The sequence below is a fragment of the Amblyomma mixtum genome, chromosome 2, assembly GCF_055824585.1.
Source record: "Amblyomma mixtum isolate Tamu chromosome 2, ASM5582458v1, whole genome shotgun sequence".
NCBI lineage: Eukaryota > Metazoa > Arthropoda > Arachnida > Ixodida > Ixodidae > Amblyomma > Amblyomma mixtum.
In genome coordinates, this window is record NC_143013.1 from 205,611,515 (window position 1) to 205,636,276 (window position 24,762).

Consider the following 24,762-nt stretch of genomic DNA (forward strand, 5'->3'; position numbering starts at 1 on the left):
ACACACGCAGACAGCCAATGGACGCGTAATTCGCTGGCAGCACTTGATTCATCATTCACAACCACATTCTTAACGTACGCTCCCTTGCCGCACATGCCAAGGACGTACACCACGATCACATTCTGCGCCATTCCTCTGTACTTTGCTTTGCTGAAACCTGGATGGATCCCGAAGAGCCTCTCGAAATCATAGATTTCCTATACTGCTGTGGTGCTCGCAGAGACCACAACAGAGCGGCGGGAGTCGCTATCTACTCGCGCACAGGTCTCTCTGCAATACCAGTCGAAATGTTTGGCACGTCACATGAAGTTGGCGAACTGTGCGCCGCAAAGTTGCCCAACGGCTCGCTGGTAGTAGCTGCCTTCTTCGCCCCTACCGCACTCACGAAAGACGTCGTGCACTTCCTGCAACTCGCATTAACCGTCCATCGATCCACACCGATGTTAGTAGTGGGGGACTTATATGTTGACATAAAGACAAACAGCAATTTCCTAACACTTATGCGGGAGAACATCCCGTTCCTCTCGCTCGTAACGCGTCCCACGGCTGTGACAACCTCGCGAGGCACTTGTATAGATCTCGCCTTTGAGAATCAAGCATTGGTGTACCAAGTCGAACATATATCAGTCTATTTCTCCGACCACAAAGCTTCCTTCATGACTGTCAAGAACTGTTAGTGGAGTCTTTGTTAAAGGAATACGTGTGAAAAATAAAAAAAAATTATGTGATAGCGCATACATGTGTTGCTCGATTTCTTTGCCTCAATCTATCGAAAAGGTGAAACAGCTTATTTGCTGCGCTCAAATTTCGCATTAGGAAGTAACGTAATCGTCGGTAAGTTTTTTTTTTGACAGCACTCACCTCAGTCTGGAAAAGGTTGAAGGTAGGACTGCCTAAACCATGAACTGAGAGCAAAATTCACCGAGCTCGCATCTACCAAAACAGCACCGGGCCGATTCACGAGAGAGAAACGAAAGCGCAGATAGCGCAACGAGGCGCTGGAGCGTACACGAGTTCGCCCGTTCTCTGAAACGCGCGCCATCCTCGGTCTCGGCTTAATTTTAGGCGTCTGGGTTTGAGAGTTACATGCCGCAAAAACAGAAAACCGAAAAACCCTCCGGCGTCACATCCGCCAAGCGTCCTCCTTTCCACCTACTCTCTGGGCGCGCATGCGCAGTTCTGCGGAGTTTGCTCTCTCGATGTTCAGGTGTAATGGGCGTTATTTTCAAGAAGTACGTGGGTGACTGGTGCGGGGGTAAGGGGGAGGAGGGAGCAAAGGGCAGTAGGGAGAGGGTGCTGTCTCCCGCTGTACCTTTGCGTGCGCCTTTCTCTTTTTCTCCTTTTGCTTTTCCTCGAGCCGTGGACCGCAGGCCGAGAATTCTTCTAAAGTGCGCTGTTTTTTTTACTTCCGACGCTGAAGAACGACAAAGCTGGCGTGTCTGCCAAACCGGTCCTGACAGGTCTCATGCATGAACGCAGCCTTGCCGGCTCACGTAAAAAAAAAAAAAAAAAAAACTTCACAGCGCCTAATGTGTCACTCCTGGCGAAGGGTCAGTCCTGAAGCGGTGAAACATTTCTGACAAATCACATCAGAGTTTTGGGAGAGAATCAGTTGCATTCTTTGACGTCCTGGTTACGCAAGACTGCCACCAGCTTTGTGAAGAGCGCAGTGCAAGGCACAAAGAGTGGCACAAGAACAAATTTTGGTCGATTTGGCGTGGCTACGGCAAATGCGAATTAGGTGTGTTAGCACTGCGGTTTCGATATTCGGATCCACTGCGCACGGCTGGAAGTTGATGCAGAGCAGAAGATACCCAAAGCACACCGCGAGAGACTGGTAGTTTAGGACACGGGATGTTCGGCTGCGGCGATGTAAGAGCGAGTGCTGTGCTGCTGAGGTGTGTCGTATTACGCGTCATGTCGATCTGCCACTGTTTTCCTCATGGTTTGTACATGGTTTATGTACATAGAAAAAAAGGCGATGATGTAGTGGTCTGATGCAGTGGCCAGCAAACTAATCTAATCGCGCCGTCCGAATTGGAAACCCACTCGCGGCCGTAAGGTATTTTATTTTAGTTAATTTTATTTAAGGTCAAGAAAACTCCAGACATGCAGACGGACCTCGGCGAACACTAAGATTGAAAGCCTCACCGCCGGATAAAAAATTACCGACGATTACGTTACTTCCTAATGCGAAATTTGAGCGCAGCAAATAAGCTGTTTCACCTTTTCGATAGTGAGTCAACCCCAGCTGCGGAGTTGGTTTCAGGGACAACGCCGCCGATGCCGACACAAACAATATGATACCCTCGCTTCCGCAGCGCTAAGAACCAGGTCTAGCCGTGGGAAGGTGGTCACGTATTCGTCGACGTGCCGGGGCCTACGTGAAATAACCGGCACGTCGGCAACTGAAGAGCACCCTATCCGCCACACAAGAACAGGGGGGGGGGGGACCCTTTCCTCCTCTTTCTGCATGGCGGCGACGGTGTTCTATGCAGTCACGTTATCTTGACTCTCTAGCGGCGTCAGCGGCATCCAGCGGTATCAGTCGGTCGCTGCTAGCGCTGGGGGGATGAAAGGGGGGCGGAGCTGGTTACGAGGCCGACGACGACGCGAAACCCAGGAACGGACGCCAAAGAGCTGCGCTCTAAAAAAAAATTCGATCGCATCAGGTCGCTGTTGTCCCACCGCCATGCGGAGGCAACGGCAAGGTGTTCTCCGGCCGCCCGATGGAAACGCATCATCGTGCGGCCGTGGTTCGCGTCTGTTCACTTAATGAAGAAGACGGTACAAGAAAAGGCTCTACCTTAGAGCCTTTACTTCGTAAACAATTCATTACACAACCATTATGAACAGGCGAGACTTTTGTGCGGCCACGTAATTGGTGAAAGCTTCGGACACCACGTGTCCTCAGCCTGTGTGTTGCAATAAACCAGCCGTATGGAGCAAGGTATCCATTTCTCTACAGATCATTTGTAGGTGATGAAAGCGACACAGCCGGAGGATCTGGTTGCCTGTTGCGTTCTCGAATATCTTATTTACACTATCACAAGACAGACGCCTGCACTTGCAAAGCATCACGTCCTGTGCCGATCCAACCCCTTCTAACCGCTGGTAAGGTTCCACCAGCGCTGGTGGAGGCCTATCGGTGGTCTAGCTCTTAGGCCTATATCAGATGTTAGGTGTGTGTGTGTGTGTGTGTATGCGTGTGTGTGTGCGCGTGTGTGTGCGCGTGTGTGTGCGCGTGTGTGTGCGCGTGCGTGCGTGCGTGCGTGCGTGTGTGTGTGTATGTGCGCGCACACACACACACACACACAAAAGGCAGCGAAGAGTGTCAAGAAAAAGTTGCGTGAATGCAAGCGCTATTCCTATGCAAGCGCATCAAACTATATCATATACGAGGTCTGTTAGAAAAGTATCCGACCTTTGTCCGAAGAAAAAAAACTGGCATAACTGGAGCGTTAAAAACCTAATAACCTTCAAAGTAGTCTCCTTGGGGCTCCATATACATCTCCCAGCGGTGCTGCCATTGTTGGAAGTATTCCGAAAAGGCCCTTTTCGGAATGGAATTTAGCTCTGCTGTCGTTGCAGCCATAATGTCTATTTTTTTCTGAAATCGCGCTCCTTTCAATGGCATATTGATTTTAGGAAACAGCCAGAAGTCGTAGGGGGACATATCAGGAGAGTAAGGAGCCTGTTGAACTACAGGAGTCAGGTTTTTAGACATAAAAGTCTGAATCAAATGCGAGGAATGTGCAGGAGCAATGCCGCGAGGGATGCGCCAATTTTTTGTTGACCTTAATTCCGGTCTCTTGCGCCACACAGCACCACGTAGGCGATGGAGGACATTCCTGTAGTACTCTTTAGTCATTCTTTGACCCTGTGGGGTGCGTACTCGTGGTGTGCCACACAGAGGGAATCAAAAAAGCAGTCAGCATCACTTTGACATTGCTGCGCACTTGGCGGGCCTTCTTTGGTCTTGGTGACGTGGAATGCGTCCTCTGTGACGACTGGGATTTGGTTTCCGGGTCGTACCCGTACACCCAAGACTCGTAACTAGTGATTACGGCGTCGCTAAAGTCAAGGTAACTGTTTGTGGAATCCAGCATCTCCTGTGAGACTTCAACACGAAGCTGCTTTTTCTCCACCGTCAGCAGCTTCGGCACGAACTTCGCCGCAACTCTCTCCATGGCCAAATCTTCGGTGATAATGGAATGTGCAGAAAAATTGCTGATGTCCACCTCTTCCGCAATTTCTCGGATAGTCACACAACAGTCCCGCATCACCACAGCGTTCACTTCGGCAATTACGAGGGGGGACCCAAAAGAAACCGGATTTTTTGTATAAAAACATTATTTATTAACTCTTGCGCAAAATTCCTTCAGTCACCTTCAAAGTACTCTCCATGAAATGCGATGCCCTTGTCAAGTCTTTTTTCCCACTCTTTGAAGCATCTCTGGAACTCTTCAATTTTGATATCGTGCAGTGCCCTTTGCGAAGCTGTTTGTATGGCCTCCACATCACCAAAACGCTTCCCTTTTAGACTTTTCTTCATTCTCGGCAAGAGAAAAAGTCGCACGGGGCTAGGTCTGGTGAATATGGAGGGTGGGGAACGACAGTCCATCCCCGAGAGGCCAAATAGGGGGTCACTCGTAAGGCCGTGTGTGCGGGGGCGTAGTCGTGATGAAGGAACCAGTCACATGATCGCCAACGTTCCTTGCGTTTCCTCCGCACACCCTCTCGCAGACGTCTTAAAACTTCCAAATAAAAGAGCTGGTTGACAGTCTGGCCAGGGCGAACAAATTCTTGGTGCACAATGACACGAACATCACAAAAGACAATGATCATTGTCTTCACATTCGACTTCAACTGCCTTGCTTTTTTTTTTGGTCTCGGAGAGTTGGGAGACTTCCACTGGCTTGGCGCTTGCTTAGTTTCTGGTTCATACCCCTAACACCGACTCTCATCACCTGTAATGACTTTGGTCAAGAACTTTGGATCACTTTCAATCTCTTTTTTAAATCCCTACTCAAATTTAATCGAATGTTCTTTTGATCCTGTGTGAGAATGCGAGAAAGAAATTTAGCGGAAACACGTCTCATTTGCAACTGCTCAGTCAAAATTCGCTGACAAGAGCTCCAACTCACCCCTATCTCTTCTGAAATTTGGTCTATCGTGAAAGGACGATCTTTGTTCATTTTTTGACGGATTTTTTCAACGTTTTCATCGTTTCGCGACGTTGAAGGACGCCCAGAACGAGCATGGCCTTCGACACTCATCTCACCGCGTTTGAAGCGCCCAAACCACTCGAAAACTTGTGTGCGGCTCATAGCATACTCTTTAAAAGCCTGCTGCAACATTTGATAATCTTCCGTTGCCGATTTTTCAAGCAGGAAACAAAACTTCAAACACACTCTCTGTTCTTTTAAATTCGCCATAAAGATTTCGCAGGCGGAACAAAATAGCTGCAAGCGAAACACAGCACTACAATCAAATGTTTGCCTACAAATTTATGTCGTCTGCACAGCTGTTTCGTGAAGGTCTCCACTAACCCCATCTAGCGGTAGAACTCTCTACTACGTCTACGAATGGCAGGGCGCTCTCAGTTCGGTTTCTTCTGGGTCCCCCCTCGTACCTGGTCATTTCGGCATGTTGATGGCCGACCGGAGCGTGGCTCTCTCTCCACGGATGTGCGGCCGTCTTTAAAACAGTTGCACCGCTGCTTTATCTGTGTGCTGCTCATAGCATCATCACCGAAAGCCGCCTGAACATTTCGAATGGTTTCCACTTGGCTATCGCCAAGTTTCTGGCCAAATTTGAGGTAGTAGCGCTGCTCCTCTCGCGCCGCCATTTTCCTTGCAACAAAAAACCGACGAGAGCACTGCGCACTGCCTCACTCAAACGCTGCTTCCCAGCGACTGACGCTATCGGCAGGCGGGGAAAAATTCGTGCATGCGCAAGAGGGTTCAAGGTCGGCTGCTGTAAGCGCGCTTGTTTCATATCCATCAGGTGTTCGCAAAAAAATAAAAAATAAAGTCGGATACTTTTCTAACAGACCTCGTATGCGACGGCAGATCTCATGAAAATGGATATACGTTTCAGTAGAGCTATCTCCATAATACTGCACGGATGCAGGAAACGGGCGCGGTGGATATTGTGTTTCTCCGTTTCGGAAAAATGAAAAGAACATGGTGACTGAGATTATGCGTAGGTTTGAAATACCGTAAATTAGCCGCATGTCCTGCTGCATGTATCCGGTCACCATACGAGATCAGCCTACATTGACGGACCCATATGACTGCAACACATCCGCAATGCCGTGTTTTCAATAATGCTTATGAGGACGCTAGTTTGTTCAATAACAGTTTCGCGTGGCGGGTATAGCATGTGGTAACATCTGTCCTGCTATAGGTAATCAGTCCTTCCTCTGCGTCTTGAGGCAAGCTCGTCGTACTTTAGGCGGTGCGGCAGGGCAGTATTATATTTTTAACTGCCCACAAGGCACCTATCGAAGCCCCCCCCCCCCCCCCCCCCCCCGCCCCCGTTAGCTCGACATTTAACCCGGGCTACTCTCGAAAAAAATTCCTGCCTACGTGCCTGCTGTCCGCACTACATGTACATTGAGGTGTTCAGGATGTAACTGGGCTTTAAGCTTACGACATGTGTTTCTGATTAGTCGATATGGCAGTGATCTGCAGAAATTATTTCCTCACAGAAAAACCCAAATAACTGATATGGAAATAATTTCGTAAATGCAAAAATCATTCGTACTACGTAGAACATGTGCTGAACGCAATTATGACAAAACTAGGCGTTTAGACTATCTCAATTTCTCACGACTCAAATCAATCTGTTTGCGTGGTTCTTAAGTTTCTTAGGTTCCATTTTTCGTTTGATGCACTGTTCACCTCACGGCTGTCCAGACTCTTAATTTTTAGTGATACACTTTCTCTCAGAATGTGTGTGCGCATTTACCTTGTTCTTCATACTTTAGAGAAGTTGTCGATGGTGTTAATGAGAGCAACTGCCGGGCTTTTAAGGCGCCAGTGTCTGGTTATCGCAGCAACAAGCTTGTCTTTATCAGCTGCTTTGGCATACTCCTTGTTTCGAAGTTCTGAACGGCGTTTGGAACTTTTGTGTATTTCTAGTCTCGTATGCAGACTTGCATTATTTGTACGAAATCACTGTTCCGGTGTGTAAATCCCGAGCAAGATCTTGCTATAATTGTAAGTTTGTGCCAAGAACATAGCAACTGCAACATAGCATCCGCAGCGACATAGCAGCGCTGTAATGTAGCTATGTAAAAAAATGAACAAACAAACAAAAGAAATATTGCCGCGACGGAGTTTGCAACCCGCGGCGGTGCAAACAGATGTCTCGCTGGCCGGTACACGAGAGCACTATGCTCTCGCCGAAGCCGATCACCGCCTCGTGCTAAACTGCAACACACTCTCACGCTGTGCTTTGCGCCTCGTCGTCTCCAGCAACTTCCATCTGTGCCCAAGTCAAGAAAGGAAAAGAAACAGGTACGCGGCGTTGGTGTCCACATGCAAAAACTTGCTTTCGAAAAATATTTCGTAGTTAGCAGTGCTAAACCACCCGCAATTTTTTGATGAAGACGGCGTGCCTACACCGCAATAGCCACGGTCCGGCTTCTTTTCGTTCACCCCAGCAAAGAAGGGAGCGAGTAGGGGAGCCACACAATCAGCGCGCCCTGAACACGCTGGGTGACAAAAGAATAAAGAGAATCTCAGCCGGGGCGCCGAAAAGCTGGGTTCACGGTGGGGGAGTACCAGTACACACTAAGTGGACAATGGGGGAAGGCGAAGGCATCTCTCTCCCAAACCAGGAAGGAGGAATGTAAGAGGAGAAGGAGGAGCTCAACTTCTTGCGGCGCGTGGTGGCGGATTTGTGAACTAGGGGCGCATGAACCAGAATCCTGGCCATGAGCGTAGTACTGCTTCCACAATAAAAACTTGTACAACAAAATGAAGCTCCACTGCCTTACCTTGATTACACCAATCAAGTTCGATCTAGAGCTTCAAGGCTAGAACAGCTTCAATGTCCTACTAGGTTGTTGGTTGGAACATGAGAAAATTACTATCGCAAGCTTGCGAGAGAATATTTACCCGCTCATCATTTAATAATTCATCTGTTTGCAACACACCTGTGCCTTAAAGACCAAGAAAAAGGGCAAAAACTTGGCGCTCTTTATTCCATTCCTTGCGTTGATTCAAAATGCTAACAGTTACTGTTTTTTTTTAGTGGGCCGGCTGTCTGACACCGGTCCGTAATTTTCGGCTTTATTTTCTCACTTCAGAGGTTTTTCACTTTTTTTGTGGCGTGTGTTCTCGACGTGCGACGACCTGGGGGTCCCTGGCAGCCGGCAAAAGCACGTCGAGCGACCTCCTCGGCGCTGTGCGCCGTATCAACGCCGACACGGAACATCACCACCAGCTGAACTCCATGCTGCACTGATGGCAGCAGCGGCAGCGGCGGGTCCAGCGGCCCCTGTAGTTGCGGCTACAGACCAGGGCCCGGCAAACAAGAGGCTGCGTGACGACCAAGCCAGCAACGAGCCTGACCGACCATCCAGAGGACATGGACCAAGCAACGTTCACAGTTGTCTCGTACAAGAAAAAGAGAGCTACCGGTGTTCCTGTAGTCTTCAGGCCCACCGAGGAAGGAGGAAGCCTATGGAAAGCCAACCCCAACACTGTGGCGTCGGCGGTTGTAGCATCGGCACAAGAAAAAGTCTTCAGCCATCGCATTCACAAGGATGGGAGCCTGATGGTTACAGTATTGACGCTGCCCGCCGCCAACCGTCTGCTCACGGTAACTAAGCTGGCTGGAGTGGCCGTAGAGGCCCAAGTCCCATACTCTTACTTGGCAAGCTATGGCAAAATACAAGATGTACCTGTCACCTACACAGACGAAGATCTGAAGGAATATCTACGTGACCAAGGTGTCCTTTCAGCAAGGAGGCTAACCGCCTACACTCCTGAGGATGGTGGAAAGATCAAAGAGGTACGCCGTCGCGCAGTTATATTGGAATTCGCAAAAGATGCGCCGCTACCAAAAAGAGTAACGCTTGGGTTCTGTAGTTACCCTGTAACTGAATACGTCGGAGCAGCAACTCAGTGCTATAAATGTCAGAGGCATGGCCACATATCAAGATATTGTAACGGTCCCGTGCGCTGCAAACTGTGTGCGGGCCCCCACTCGCACAAAGAATGCACTTCGAGAGCACAACCTAAATGCGCTAACTGCGGTGGCCCTCACCCTGCTTCCTATGGTGGGTGTTATAAAAAGAAAGCAGCCACAGTTGCTCGCACCGCAGAGCAAACACAAGGGAAACCCCCTAAGCGCCATGAACCACCACCTAACCCCGACGTGGTTTTCACGACTACGCAAGCTCTTTCCGAGAATCAGTCAACACAGCGTGGGAAAGCACCTGACAAGACCTACGCAGATGCAGTAAAAAAGAAGCGTGGGAAGTCCGTTGGTTCTTCTCCTTCATCAAAGCTGCTGCAGCGCACTGCACAAGACCCGACAAACAGCGTCGCTCGCTCTGAGCCTAAGGCGCCACAACATGACAGGAAGATCAGCGACAAGCAAACCGGAAACTCTGAACAAGATATCACAAGCCTACTCATTCCGATGCTGTTTGCAGCCATCAAGGCTCTTATCCGTGCAAACCCCTCGTCAGGAGGACTCCCAGAAGTAGAAGCTGTCCTTGCAATGGAGCCGTTGGTGTCGGTCTCCTACGCTCTGCAGGGGCGTAATACCACACTTCAGTAATTATGGCTTCAACAGCGAGAACATGGCCGCAGCTGACAATCCACAACATCTTTCGTACATGCACCATTTTCCAGTGGAACGCTCGCGGGCTACGCTCTAAACTCAGATTTCCGACAGCTCGTGCGAGCGTACCGCTTCCCCTTCATAGTCATCTGTGAATCACGCGTCGAGGAAACTTTCCGACTCCACGGATACTATTTCCATCATTCACAACGACCAGATAACGTCATCAGATTGCTGATAGGCTTTCGCAAGGATATCCCGGCCTCATCGGTTGATGTCCCGCCGCACAGCGACAATGAATACGTGTGCGCTGTCACAGTTATTGCCGGACAACAGTACGATCTGATTGGAGCATATCTTGAGCCAGGCACGCCATTTGATGCTATGAGACTTGATAACTTGATAGCAAGGATGCCCTCACCGCATATTATTTGCGGAGACTTCAATGCTCATAATGAAATTTGGGGCAGCTCACATACATGTGCCCGAGGTGCCAAGCTTGCAAAACTTCTCTCCAAGCATTCAGTTCAGCCATTGAATGATGGCAGCATCACCTACCTCCGAGGCCCGACGACTACCAGCAGCATTGACGTGACATTTTTCACAAGTTCATTCGCCCACAACTTTGGCTGGTGCACTGATTTGGAGACACGCGGAAGCGACCATTACCCAATCCTCATATCGGCTTTCCATGCCCAGAAATTCCCAAAGAAATTCCTTACAAAATCTACAAACTGGGACGCATACAAGGGCGCTTTAAGCAGAGGAATTACTGAGGCAACTCGCAATGAGGAATTAGCATCAACAATGGCGTATTGCCTGAGAGTGAGTACACAAATTACAACTAAAAATGATAGCCTACCTTCAAATGATGACACATTTCAAAGGTTCTGCGCTATACGCAGGCGAGCTGAAAGGAAAGCTCTGCGCACAAAAAGCCTCAATGACCTACGTGCATGCCGACGGGCACAACGTCACATTCGACGCTATATGGATGAACTCAGTCGGGAAAAGTGGCGTGACTTTTGTTCTACGCTGGATGTGCGCCAACCAGTAACCAATATTTGGCGGATAGTTAGAGGTATGCGCACGCCGCCTCAACAACTCCACCCCTTCGCTGCACCCTCCCTACAAGAACAAAAATCTATAAAAGAAGTCTCAGAAGAATACTGCAGGCTACTGTCGGCAGGGTCAGGGCATTCGACACTCTCCGCAAATGGTCAATCAGGCATCCCAAAGGCGGCAGTGCCAGCGTTAGACCTGCCTTTCACAATGGAAGAACTATCTACAGCTATCGCGGAGACAAATAGACACACGTCTCCGGGTCATGATGAGGTGACTTATGAAGCCATTGCAAAGCTACCCCACACCTCCCGTCTTCGACTCCTGGAGTATTGCAATTCTTCCTGGATGACTGGTGAGGTCCCCACGGAATGGAAGCTGGCGAAAATTGTGCCTGTTTTGAAACCCTGTAAGCAGCCAACAAGCTACGCATCATTCCGGCTCATTGCCCTACTGAGCTGCGTAGGTAAGCTCATGGAGCGCATGATCTGCAAACGCATAACTTGGTTCCTAGAAAGCCGAAATGAGTTCCCCCAAGAAATGAACGGGTTCCGTCAAAACAGGTCTGCGACTGACAATATCATCTCCCTCGTCTCATCAATTGAGGAGTACCTTCATGCTGGGTACATCCCGACAGCCGTTTTCCTAGACATCAAGGCCGCCTTTGACTCTGTCTTTCATCATGCAATTCTCGCCGCCTTTTCCAGTCTTGGCCTTGGAGGAAAGCTATACAAATGGATTGGGCATTATTTGAAAGAACGGCAAATTTTTATGACCACTCCGAACGGTCCAACGCGCTTTCACGCAGTAGAGAGGGGCGTACCACAGGGAGCGGTGCTCAGCCCTCTCCCGTTCAATATTGCCCTTATACACATAAGAAGAAACCTTTCGCGAGGGGTACGTATAACAATTTATGATGATGATATCTGCATCTCGACCGCATCACGCTCGCGCTATATCACCCAGCAACGTCTACAGAGAGCGCTATTGCACATTTCGATGTACCTGGCTTCCAGAGGTCTTCGTCTCTCGCCAGAAAAGAGTGTTGCAATGGCGTTTACAAGAAAAACGATGACCCGATATCCGCTGCTCCTAGGCGGACGATCGCTACCATATGTACGATCTCAGCGATTCCTGGGTGTTGTAATCGACTATAATCTGTCATGGACACCTCAGATAAAAAAACTCCGCGAGAGGATCACTGCAGCATCGCAAGTGTTTAGGTTCATGGCGGGAACAAGGTGGGGTAGCAACTGCCGATCAATGCTTCTGCTTGAAAAAGCCTACGTTGAAGGAACCTTGCGCTACTGTCTACCAGTGTTTCAAAGATTATCTACATCAAGCAATAAGTCTCTCGTTGCCGCACGGAACAACTGCCTGCGAATATGCCTTGGCCTCCCAATGGGTTCCTCTGTATCAGGAACAGTAGCGGAGGCAGGATGTCTCCCACTAGAGGTGATTGCCGCCCAGGAAACTATGCGTACCCATCTCCGCCATGTTGTTCTTCAAGGGAAGAAGCACTTCCTGCACCGTGTCCACCTAACACACAGCAACTCTAGCTTTGGCCAGGCAGTGCAGCTCCTGCCCATCGCTACTATTAATCAGCCACAGAAACTACTACCTCTGGCCTTTCCTCCATGGACACTCTCTCCTCTAAAGGTGAAGAAGTTTGTTCCAGGTGTGAATGCAAAGAGCTGCATGCCACAGGCAGCGCTTCTGCAAACTACTCTCGCCTACTTAACGGAGGAATATAGGCAGCACACCCATATCTTCACCGATGGTTCAACTACTAAAGAAACCTCTTCATGTGGCCTTTATGTGCCCTCAACAGGCCATGCCCTTTCTTACCGGCTGCAGCGGAGGACATCCTCTACGACAGCTGAGCTTCACGGCATAAAGGAAGCTGTTTCTTACATCCTGCGCCGAACCGCCGACCATTGGGTTATCTTCACCGATTCGAAAGCATCTCTCCAGATCCTGGCCAACCTGCTGAAGAAAACGAATCACCAGCCAGTTTCCCTGGACATCGGATATCTACATCATTTAGCTATTGCCGCAGGCCACTGCATAACATTTCAGTGGGTACCTGCTCACTGTGGCATTCAGGCTAATGAAAAAGCAGATGAAGCGGCCCGTAAGGGCCATCAACATCGGAGATACATTAGAACTTTTTTTACGAAATCTGATGCGTCCCAGGTGGCCAAAAGTTTTGCTTCCGAAGAAATGTATCGGCTTTAGAGTTTGCCGACATATCAGTACCAATTTCTTCACTCAATCGACCCACATCTTAGACCAAGACTTCCACCCAGAATTCCTCGACATCTGGAAACACTTTATCATCGACTTCGTCTTAATGCTGCATATACAAACGGCTTACGATACCGTTTTGGACAAATGGACAGTCCGCACTGTGACAACTGTGCCGCGATAGAAACTGTGGAGCATATCTTGCTTGAGTGCCCTGCATATGCTAACGAGCGTGCGTACTATGAACATTGCATGCAGAAGCTCTGCTCAGTGCCCCTTACAATGGACAAAGTTTTAGGTCCCTTAGCCTGCCTTAGGCAACAGAGACTTGCAATGACTTTTCTATTCACATATTTAAAAGACATTGGACATCTCGATAAGCTTTAAATTCACTTGCACGTCACCTTCATGCATTTTTCATGCAGTGAACTTCGTCAGCCCATTTGACGGACTATGCACTCCATCACTCCATAGGTTACATCAATACTCGCCATTGCATCCTTAGTACCCATTTCATGGCCGCATTTTATCTTCGTTTTTTTTTACCTCTTCCACTCTGCTCTCCTTCCGTCTTTATCTCCCAAATTCCCCTCCCTACGCAGAGTAGCATGCCAGCGATTTTTAAAACGGCGGCTAAATTCTCTGCTCTTCATTAAAGAGTCTCTCTCTCTCACTGTTTTTTTGATAACAATCATATTCCTAATGTCGCTTCTATTCTATTTGGCTACAAATTTGGCGCTAAGATTGAATGACATGGCTACTATTGGCTACTTTTGAGCTCAAGCTTTGGCTCCTTTTAAAATGTTCCCAACGGCAACCCTGCATGGTTTCAACACGACGGGGTGCCTACGCACTTCTCGTCGAGTGCAAGGGATTGGCTCGACAGAAACTTCCCCGTTCAGTGGATAGGACGCGGTGGAATCATGTTCTGGCCACCTAGGCCACCCGACCTAACTCCATTAGGCTTCTTTCTTTGGGGTTACGTCAAAAGCGGTCTACGCAACTGAACCCGAAAACTTAGCAGACCTCAAACAAAGAATCATCAAGGCATGTGCGAATATACCCCCGCACATTGTGAAACGAGCTTTCTAACCGCTACCAGTATCTCGTTAACAGCCACAGGTCCAAACCTCTTCCAGTATGTATCAGTTCGCAATGACGGCACTCGACAGCATGAAGGCCAGAACAAGAAGAACAATGTTTATTGCAGGGCATTGATATATATATATAGCCTTCGTAATACCGCGGTTTACGCACTGCGCATGTCAGGCACATTGTTATCGTGTTATCACGCAAGCCCGGTACATCCTTCCAAGGTTAGCACAAGGTTGGTTCAAGTTCATGATAACTGATTGAAAGCAGCGTCATAACGAAGACGTTGGGGAGGCTTCACGGTACGAGTCGACCTCCTCAGACTGATGACACTTGTGGCTTGCTCTGGATGGGTAATCGAAGCTGAAGGCGTGGCACCGTGGGCTAGATGTTGGTCACAGATCCCCGGAGGCTGCTGGGGTGCTGCACTTGTGCCAGAAGGCTGCGGTGTCACACTCCCTGGACTGTTCCTTGCATTTGGGTCAGCTTCGTCTGCGCAGTCGTCGTCGGTGTCATCGTCACTTGTTTCAGCATACTGCTCGCTGGAATGAAGCAGGTGTCGCCTGTTGCGCCGAAGAACACGACGACTTTCAGTAACAACGTGGTAGGACCTCGGGGCAGCTTCCCCAACCACCTTTCCTTTCTGTGACCAAGTTGTGTCTCGCAGCCTGACGACGTCACCTTTACCTAGTGGAGGCAACGGCTGTCCTTTGGGCGTCTGGCGGTGCTTCTTGACTTCGATAGTCTTCATACCGCGAAAATCGGGGAGATTAGATCGAAGGCGCCTGCCTTGAAGAAGCTCGCCAGGGGATTGACCATCAATCAGTGGCGTTGATCGGTAGGACAGAAGGCCTAGCCAGAAGTCGTGTTGTGCATCTTCAGTTTTCTTCATTATCCGCTTGACAATTTGCACACCTTTTTCGGCAAGGCCGTTAGACTGCGGGTAGTGTGGGCTAGACGTGACGTGCGCACAATCATACTCTTTCGCAACCGATTTCGCATTATCGCAAACTGTGGTCCATTATCAGTGCACAGTTTGATAAGAATGCCGTATCGAGCAAACATAGCACTGAGAGCCGCAACAACACTTCTTGCACTTGTGTCTGGAAGCCTCTCGACATCTGGGAAGTTGGAAAGAGCATCATATACGACAACGTAAGAATTTCCCCCAAAACAAAAGATGTCCGCTCCGACCCTGTACCACGCACACTGCGGCACCGGGCGCATTATCAGCGGTTCTTTGGCGTGCTGGTACGCGAACTTTCTGCATGTAGAACAGTTTTGGAGAAGCACTGCTATGTCGTTGTTCAAGCCTGGCCAAAAAACGAGAAGTCTTGCTCTTTCTTTGCATTTGTTGAAACCAAGGTGGCCGGCATGAATTCTTGCTAGCATTTCTTGTCTCATGCCTCTCGGTATGACAGCTTTTGTTCCTTTGAACAGAATTCCGTTGATTACGGACAGTTCAGAGGAAAACGGCTTCAGCTCACCTTGAATTGGTTTTCCTGCTGATAAGTTGCTGACGACAGCCTGGAAGGAGCTGTCACGAGCAGTTTCCTTTGCCAGTTTTTGCTGAGTTGTTACCGTGACCATGCCGTTCAGGAGCTGTAGTACGTGAACTTCGACGTCTTCTGTGGCACCAGCATTGTCGACACCCCCGGGTGTAGTCGATCGTGAGAGCATGTCTGCCAAGACCAGGTGCTTCCCTGGAACGTACTGTAGAACATAGTCATATCTGAGAAGTCTTAAAAAAAATCTCTGCAATCGTGGGGGCATGTCACAAATTCCTTTAGCAGCGATTGACAGAAGTGGCTTGTGGGCGGTCTCGATAATGACCGTCTGTCCATACACAAACTGATGAAACTTCTCGCAACCGAACAGAATGCCCAGCGTCTCCTTTTCAATTTGCGCGTAACGCTGCTCCGGTGGTGTTAAGACTCGTGAAGCATATGCCACCGGTCGCCAGTGACCACCGTGACACTGTAAAAGCGCCGCTCCGACGCACTCCTTGGACGCATCGCAAGTTATTTTTGTTTTCTTTTTGGGGTCAAATATTGCTAGTAAGGGTGATGTCGCAAGTGCCTGCGTGATGCATTTCCATTCCTTCGCGTGGTTTTCGGTCCACTCGAACTCGACTTGCGGTTTGATAAGCGCTCGCAGCATCGCTGTTCGTTCTGACAACACTGGCACGTATTTTCTGAAGTAGTTGATCACTCCTAACATGCGCTGTAGATCGGTTTTGCTTTTTGGTGTTGGCATTTCCAACAGATTGCGCACAAGCTTCGGGTTCGGGGAAATTCCTTTTTGTCCGATAACGTCACCCAGAAAATGCACCTCTGTTAAACCAAACTTGCATTATTCGGCGTTTAGTGTCAATCCTGCTGTTTCGGCAGCTTTCAGAACTGCTACTAGCCGTCCATCATGCTCTTCACGTGTAGTGCCCCACACCAAAATGTCGTCGATATACACGTGAACGCCTGGCAGCCCGTCAAACAACTGACTCAGCATTTTGTGAAAAAACTTCCGGTGCCGATGAAATGCCAAACGGCAGGCGCAAGTAACGGAATTGACCGAAAGGAGTGGCAAAAGTGCAAATTTTTGATGTTGCGTCGTCGATGGGTATCTGGTGAAATCCAGAGTTTGCATCTAGGCAACTAAAGTAGCAAGCGCCGGTCAATTCTGCTTCAATATCTTCTCGCCTGGGAAGCTGGTAGTGTTGCCTCTTTATATGCTCATTGATCCTTCTCGGGTCCATGCGCACCCTAAGACTGCCGTCTTTCTTTTTGACCAAAACCAAAGGGCTTACCCAGTCGGTAGGTCCATCTTTTGTGATGATACCAGCTCTCTCCATTCTTTGAAGCTCGTCGCGAAGCGGTTGGCGCAAAGACAGGGGCACCCGCCGCGCTGGCTGGACGACTGGGGTAGCATCTGGCTGTAGTACCATGCTGTATGGTTGCTTTAGGCATCCTAAACCCTCAAAGACGTGCCTGAAGTGCTTGATCGCTTCGTACTCAGCAGAAGTGCTGACAGTGTCCACTGTGCGCTGCACAAGGCCTAGAGCTTCGCATGCGTGAAGCCCCAGTATTGCACGACGTCCATTTTTCACCACGTAGAATTTCACTGTAGTTGCAGCATCTCCAACTGTTATTTTTTGGACTGTTGTTCCGAAGTTGGTGATGATGCCTCCATTGTATGCTCGCAGCACAGAGCTCTTAGGATTCAGTTCGGCAGTTTTTAACTTGCGGTATATTGAAAATGGTAAGAGGCTTGCTTGTGCTCCGGTATCCACCTTGAATAATGCTTTACGACCCCCAACTTTGGCTTCGACAGTCCAGTCACCAGTAATGCAGCTGTCGATGCAGACGTCAAGAACATCAAACTCATCATTGAACTGTGCGCCTACTTCGTTGACGACCGCCCTGGCCGGACAACAAATCGCAAAGTTATGCAGCTTTCGACAAGTGTTGCATCTTTTTCCGTAAGCAGGACACTGCCTCGGCTCGTGCCGTCGGTTGCATTTCTTGCACCGGTACGAAGTACCGTTTACTGCACTGGTCTCTTGCACTGGTCTCTTGCCGGTCTACGCAGCGGTGGCACGATGCCCTACTGCGAGAGACGGAGTCAATGCTGTCACCAGGCCTGGCCCAGACCTGATTTCTTTGTGCAACTGATTCCGCTACCCTGCACATTTCTTCAGCCTTTAACAACGTTAAGCCCTTTTCCCGCAGCATTTTTTCACGCACTTTGGAATTATTCGTCCCAAAGACGATCTGATCCCTGATCATGTAATCGTGCAGTCCTTCGAAGTTGCATTGCGCTGCTTGCTTCTTGAGGTCTCTAATAAATATTTCGAACGGCTCTCAGTCTTCTTGTTTTCTCGAGCGAAAAACATACCGCTCATGCACTTCACTGCTTACCTCGGCACAGTATGCTTCAAACTTCCGGACCAGGGTGTCGTAATCTTCCTTGTCTTCTTGCTCACCAAACGTAAACGTGTTGAAGACGTCAAGTGCTTCGTCTCCGGCAACGCTCAACAGGAGTGCAGCTTTCGCTGCTCCGCTTCTTGGGTCGTCCTTTGGCGTGGTCGCCTTGATGAAGACTTCCAGTTTTTGCTTAAACCGCTTCCAATTCTGCGACAGGTTACCGGAGAGCTGCAAAGGTTCCGGGGGCTTCAGCAGGTCCATGGCGCTCCGAGCTACGCCCTGCCCAACTGGCCACTTCTCACACCATGTATCAGTTCGCAATGACGGCACTCGACATCATGAAGGCCAGAACAAGAAGAACGAAGTTTATTGCAAGGCATTGATATATATAGCCTTCGTGATAGCGCGGTTTACGCACTGCGCATGTCAGGCACATTGTTATCGTGTTATCACGCAAGCCCGATACACAGTAACATCAGGGGTACCCCAAGGTTCTGTACGTGCTCCCCTCCTATTCTTAATCTATATAAACGACTTACCCTCAAACCTGGTTTGAAATGTTCGTCTGCTTGCCGACGACTGCGTTATTTACCGCACAATTTCGAACACCTTTGACCAATCACAGCTCCAAAACCACATTGACACAGTGCATGCCTGGTGCGATGACTGGCTAATGTCGCTTAATCCTAATCAATGTAAACTCGTATCTTTTCACCGCCTGCGTAACCCCCATGTATTCACTTACTCGGTTGCTAACGTTCCACTAGAATCCGTATACTCATACAAGTACCTAGGCGTCACCTTGTGCCAGGATCTCTCCTTGTGCTCTCATGTAACAAACATCGTCGCATCGGCTAACCGGTCATTGCGTTTTTTGAAACGTCACCTACGGCACGCCCCTCAAAGTATTAAACTTCTCGCCTACCAATCACTCATACGACAAAACTAGAATACGCATCTGCTATCTGGAGCCTGAAACAAGCATATCTCATCAGTTCACTAGAATCTCTCCAAAATCACGCCACGAGGTTCATTCATTCTGCCTATTCGTACGGCATCAGTGTATCGTCACTTAAACGACAATCAGGTTTATTAACTCTTGCCCATCGTCGTCGCATTGCTTCTCTTAGTCTGTTCCATAAGTTTTTTTATAGTTCCATCGGCCAACCACCATACATCACACCGCCAGCTCGCATATCTCATCGCACCGGCCATCCACTGCAAGTTACATGCCAACGCGCCCGCTACGTCACTTTTTCCGCATCCTTTTTTCTTCGCGCTGCAAAAGACTGGAATGGCCTCCCCCACGACGTTGGTGCCATTACCTGCCAATCAAGTTTTGTTAACAATTTAAATATACACTTCATAAATATCATGTAGGCAATCATATTTCAATCTATATTTGTACTCCCACCCCTTATGTAATACCCCCAAAGTGGGTTTAAGGTAATAAAGTGATATGAAGTGAAGAGTGCTCCAGTCCATGAAGGAGGTGGTGGTAGTGGTCTAAAACACTTATGTACAGATACACTTCACGAGGTTAGGCATGAGCTGACCCAGAGGAGGCCAGCCCTCACAAGTACTAGGTTGAGGTGACTAGTTCGGGACCCCAGTGGCGTCGGCCGCCACCCGGGCTCGCGCAACCAGGGCCCGTTGGGCCTGCAGGTCAGAGCAGCCGAGCAGGGTCGCCTCCCAGTCCTCCCGGGTTGGGTTGGGGTGAGGGGGGATAGCAGGGTTGGAGGGGCAGGCCCACATCATGTGGTAGATGTCCGAAGACTTCTCCGCACAGTGCGCACAGCTGCCCGAGAAAGAAGGGTCGAAGTGTTTTAGAGCTGCCCGGCACCGCAAAGTATTAGTATATAGGCGAAGCAGAAGCCGCTCCTCCGCCTTTGAGAGTCCTTTACATGGGCGGGATTAAAGGCCGTGGCCAGACTGATAAAGTAAAATAATGTTTTTGAAGGAGTAAGCTGGAGTGAATTCGAGTTCCTGATCGTCGGGGTCGGAGGGGATGTTCGGTGAGAGCGCGCGGGCGGAGGGGTCAGCTGCCTAATTTCCCTCAAGGCCCACGTGAGCAGGATCTCAAACGATAGGCCGATGAGCGGAGTCCCCGGTGTAGACGCTGTTTTGGAGAACGCGGTAGACTAGGTAGGGTACCCAGCCCTGCTCGACGTTCCGACAGGCCCCTCGCGAATCGTAAATAATTGTCTCTGAAGTGGGATCAGATGCAGCCAGCGCAGTGTCGACCTCCTCCGCGTGTGTTGTCTCAAGGGCTCGGAAAGTAAGACCGTTCACTGTTTTGGATTGGTGGACGACTGCGGCCGTGTACCATCCCTCATGGTGGGGGCCGGGGGCATCCACGTAGAACACGCCATGTTTCAATCCATAGTGGCGGGGCATGGCTTCCGCCCGCGCCAAGCGCCGGCATTTATGGTCATCACGGTTCATGTTCGCGGGAAGAGAGCGCACGTGGAGGGCGCATCTCCGCTGAGATGAAATACGTACGCGCTCTTACATGAGAGTGGTGTGTTGGATGTGTAGTCGGGCAAGGAGGCGGTGACCCGACGATGCTTTCGAGAGACGTGTGAATTGGTTGGTCAAGTGGGCTTTCCGGAACTCCCGAAATGTGTTCACCATGCCCAGCCCCAGGAGGCGCTTGTTGGAGCTGTTCACTGGGAGGTCCAGAGGCCGCTTAATAATTTTGCGGAGGATGACTTCGAGTGAATCCTCCTCTTGCTTCCGCAGGTGGAGGTATGGAGTCAAATACAGAATTCGACTGGTTACAGATGCATGCGCCAGCCGCAAGGCGTCGTTACAATGTAACCCCCCGCGCTTGTTAGAAACGCGGCGGTAAGCAGCCCACCTGGTCCCCCACCTGACGGAGTTTGGACAATGTTGTTTCTGACTGTCTGTCCTGATGTATAAAGAGCCCCAGTACCCGGACTTCGATATTTTCAGGGATTGTACCTGTCTCAAGAGACAATGAAATTTTGGCTGTGCACTTTGTTGAGGGATGTACGTGCACAAATTGAGATTTTTGGGCGGAGCATTGCAGGCCGCAGTGGCGAGCATAACGGTCCACTGTGGTCGCCGCCTCCTTTAGGTTGGCCTCAATGTCTCCAAGTCAACGCTGTGTGGCCCACAGGGTGATGTCATCGACGTACAGCGCATGCTGCACACCGGCGACAATGCCCAGCTGGGCCGGTAGGTGCATCATAGCCATATTGAATAAAAGGGGAGAGAGCACCGCGCCCTGTGGTGTACCCCTGGTTCCTAAACGAAAAGGGCCATGCTCCTTATCCTGGATTCGAGTGCAAGGTTGTCTGTCGGTCAAAAATTGCCGAATGTATTGAAAGGCGTTTCTGACAGAGTTAGTTTGAGAGAGGTGGGTGAGTCTGATCTCGTGGGTAACGTTGTCGAATGCTCCCTTCAAATCCAAGGAGAGTACGACCTTTTCATTGTGAGGGCATTCGACGGGGTCGAAGACAGCCCGATTGAGTTGTAGCAGGACATCCTGCGCAGATCTGTGTGGGCGAAATCCGAACATGGTATGTGCGAAAAGATGTTTGGATTCCATGAACTCGGACAGCCTGTCGCGTACCATCGTCTCTATGAGTTTGCCCGCACAGGAAGTCAGAGAGATGAGGCGGAGGTTGTCCGTGTTGATGGCCTTGCCAGCTTTAGGAATGAAGGTGACCAGGACAGTCTTCCAGTCGATGAGGAGTGGCACTTCCCCAAGCCAGATTGAGTTAATGTAATTCAATAAAGACAGGTATGCCGGGTCGGGGAGGTTGGCTAACAATTTGACTGTAATTTTGTCCCGACCCGGAGCGTTGCCGCGTTTCATTTTTGCCAGGGCGGCCCTCAGGTCATGGAGCTGGTACGGTTGATTCAGCTGAACGTTCACAGAGCCTGCATAAGAGTACGCTGGCCCGCGGAGGTCCTGAGCATTTTTAACGTTAGTGATGCATAAAACCTAGCCACCGAGATACGACGGGGCAACAGTCATCAGTTCACGTCGTTTAAAATTACTTTGGATGAAAAATAATAAAGTACAAGCGAACAACTTCAACATTAGCCTTGTTTACATGAACCCAACAGCGGCGGGTCGAGTCAGGGGATGGAGTTCCGCAAGGTGAACCCATCTCGATAACTGCGTGTTTACATGAACTAGGATTTACCGAGCCGAGACCGGTTCGACTGTAGCGACACCAAGCGTTGAGCAGGGCAATGGCAGAGGGCTGTGCTAGCCTCCAAGATCGCGGCATGCTTCCGCTGTCTCGGAGCCGCGACGGCACAAGCGAAAAACAGGTTTGCCTTTAACACCCCCCCCCCCCCCCCCCCCCCAATTTCTCAACTCAATCCGGACATGTGAACGCCGCTACTGTTCCTTTCTTGGCCGTGCCAGAGCGGAAAGGGCAATTTTGCGCGTTATCACCGTGCTGCTTTTTCGAAGCCGCTGATGGCAGGAAACGTGCCTCCAAGTTCAATGCCAATGACGAAAAAAGAGCGCGTGCTGCTCGCGGAAATAGTGATTATGCGTTATACTCGAGCACCTGCCTGCCGCAGCCGCAGCTATCTATAGCCTTGGTGCCGCCGGTTGTCGTCATCATTTCGTCAGTCTCTTACGTAGTATCGTGGGCGGGATTTCTGGCGCACTCTGAGCGTTATTTCCCGAAATGGATCCGGAAAGGATGAAAATTGAATCGCGAATATCTCAATACCAGCTGCACTTAGGAACATTCTGCAAATTGCATTTGCTTTGAATCATTGCAGTCTCCAAAACGGCGACTGCAATATGCAGCGTGGAGTGAAGAATTTGATAAATAATTAACTTTGACCGCTATTGCCTTATCTTGCGTCCACCACGCCGAATGTACATTGTGTGAAGGCGGCATTCAGGATACTACTATAGCCTTATTTTTTTACGTGTAAATTGTTAAAAAGCACCCTGTATATCACGTCTATGTGTTTGTGCTCTGCAAAACAAGACTTCCTGCCAGAGATCAGGGAGATAAAAAATGTCGTGCCTCGTGTCGTCTGCTTCCGCTCTTTCTCTCAGGTTCGCGTACAGCAAGACGTGAATTTTACATAAATAAGCCGGATATCACACTACGAGTGGCTGAGCTTAGTAGCTAGTGGTATGCCTTGCTCAACAGTATGAAATGGTGGTCGGCCGCTCGAGTACCGGTGAGAATTTTCTGCTGTTTTAATTAGTTCGTTTTTCATTAAATAAGCGTCCCTCCAAACTAAGAGCTCTTCATGTATGTAGCAATACGTGATGAGAACAGTAAAAGGTGGATTTAATGTTTGTAATATAAATTACCGGTGTATTTTTGCAGCGCAACTCCTTTTCAGTTGTCATGAGACATGCCCCGCCGTGGTGGCTCAGTGGTTACGGCGCTCGGCTGCTGACCCGAAAGATGCGGGTTCGATCCCGGCCGGGGCGGCCGAATTTCGATGGAGGCGAAATTCGAAATGGCACGTTAAAGAACCACAGGTGGTTGAAATTTTCGGAGCCCTTCACTACGGCGTCTCTAGTAGCCTGAGTCGCTTTGTGACGTTGAACCCCAATAAACCAAACCAAACCAAACCAAGTCATGAGACAAGGAATGATTCGATCACGGTCACATGTGTTTTCCCGAAATCCGCTCCTTTCGTTGGAATATTTATGTTATTCCTCAACGTTAGTGTTTTGACATAAGCCGTTCGTTTCTTGCGGATGTGAATTTTCAGTTCCAAGATAACGTGCTGATATTCATTATATCACATCTTCCATCAGCGGGCTTACACTTATCAGCAGGGCAATGGGCCTGAGTGATGCTTACGTCACTGGTTCTTTGCCTGGTTTTAGAATGCCGGCGATATTCTCTAGCTTCAACCTCACTGATACTTCTCATACAAAGATTTGTGCTGTTCCACCACACACGAGCATATGTTGTGGCGTAGCTGCGTGATAGCCTTGTTTTTCCAGTTCTGCCCTGTGGTGAGAGCTTGTTTTACATTAACGCTACGTATCAATAGCTGTTCTGCAGTGATATGGCGATATAGACTAGCTTGCACAGCCTCCTTTTGAGGGTCGGGGAGACAAATGTCGGCAAATTGGTTTTGGTGTTAAGGCGTTTATCCTCTCAAAACTACTCAGGCTGTGAGGGACGTCGTAAGGAACTGCTTCGGATAATTTTGAACACAAGGGATCTTTACCATGCATATACATCGCACATTACAGGGGCCTGTAGCATTTCGTCTCCATCGAAATCTCACCGCCACCGGAATCTAACCCGCCTCTTTCGGGCCAGCAGCCGAGCACCATAACCACTACGCCATCGCGGCGGCTGATTGAAAAAAAAAATGTCTCAGGTGTTCCTCTCTCGAATAGAATTTCGCAGTGTTGTTAGAAGACTCTTTTTTTGTTATTTTTCTTTGATATATGAAACCACAGCGAAGTGGTGAAGCTGCCGAGGCTGGGTGCGCGTCCTATACTCACATGCGAAGTAATCTGTAGTGGTCTATGCGCAAAAATGTTGCACAAACAGTAGCACTAAATAGTTACCAGCTTTGTCGCTTATGTTTATAGAAATAGAGCCACGTACGTAGTTGTGCTCGCCGATCGGCACGACGGTTTTAAGTACCTTTCGTG

At 49.4% G+C, this 24,762-nt stretch overlaps 1 long non-coding RNA gene and 1 pseudogene across 5 annotated transcripts in view; both read right to left on the reverse strand.

Moving 5' to 3' along the window:
- LOC149362328 (uncharacterized) overlaps positions 1–1,200 on the reverse strand; it is a 28,599-nt gene extending 27,399 nt beyond the window's left edge. For all 5 annotated transcript variants that reach the window (XR_016288992.1, XR_016288989.1, XR_016288991.1 and 2 more), the window contains exon 1: positions 862–1,200. This is a non-coding gene — a long non-coding RNA (uncharacterized LOC149362328). The remainder of the gene's footprint in view (positions 1–861) is intronic.
- A 13,252-nt stretch (positions 1,201–14,452) lies between these two features.
- On the reverse strand, positions 14,453–17,294 carry LOC149362329 (uncharacterized; annotated as a pseudogene).
- Between the last annotated feature and the right edge of the window lie 7,468 nt (positions 17,295–24,762).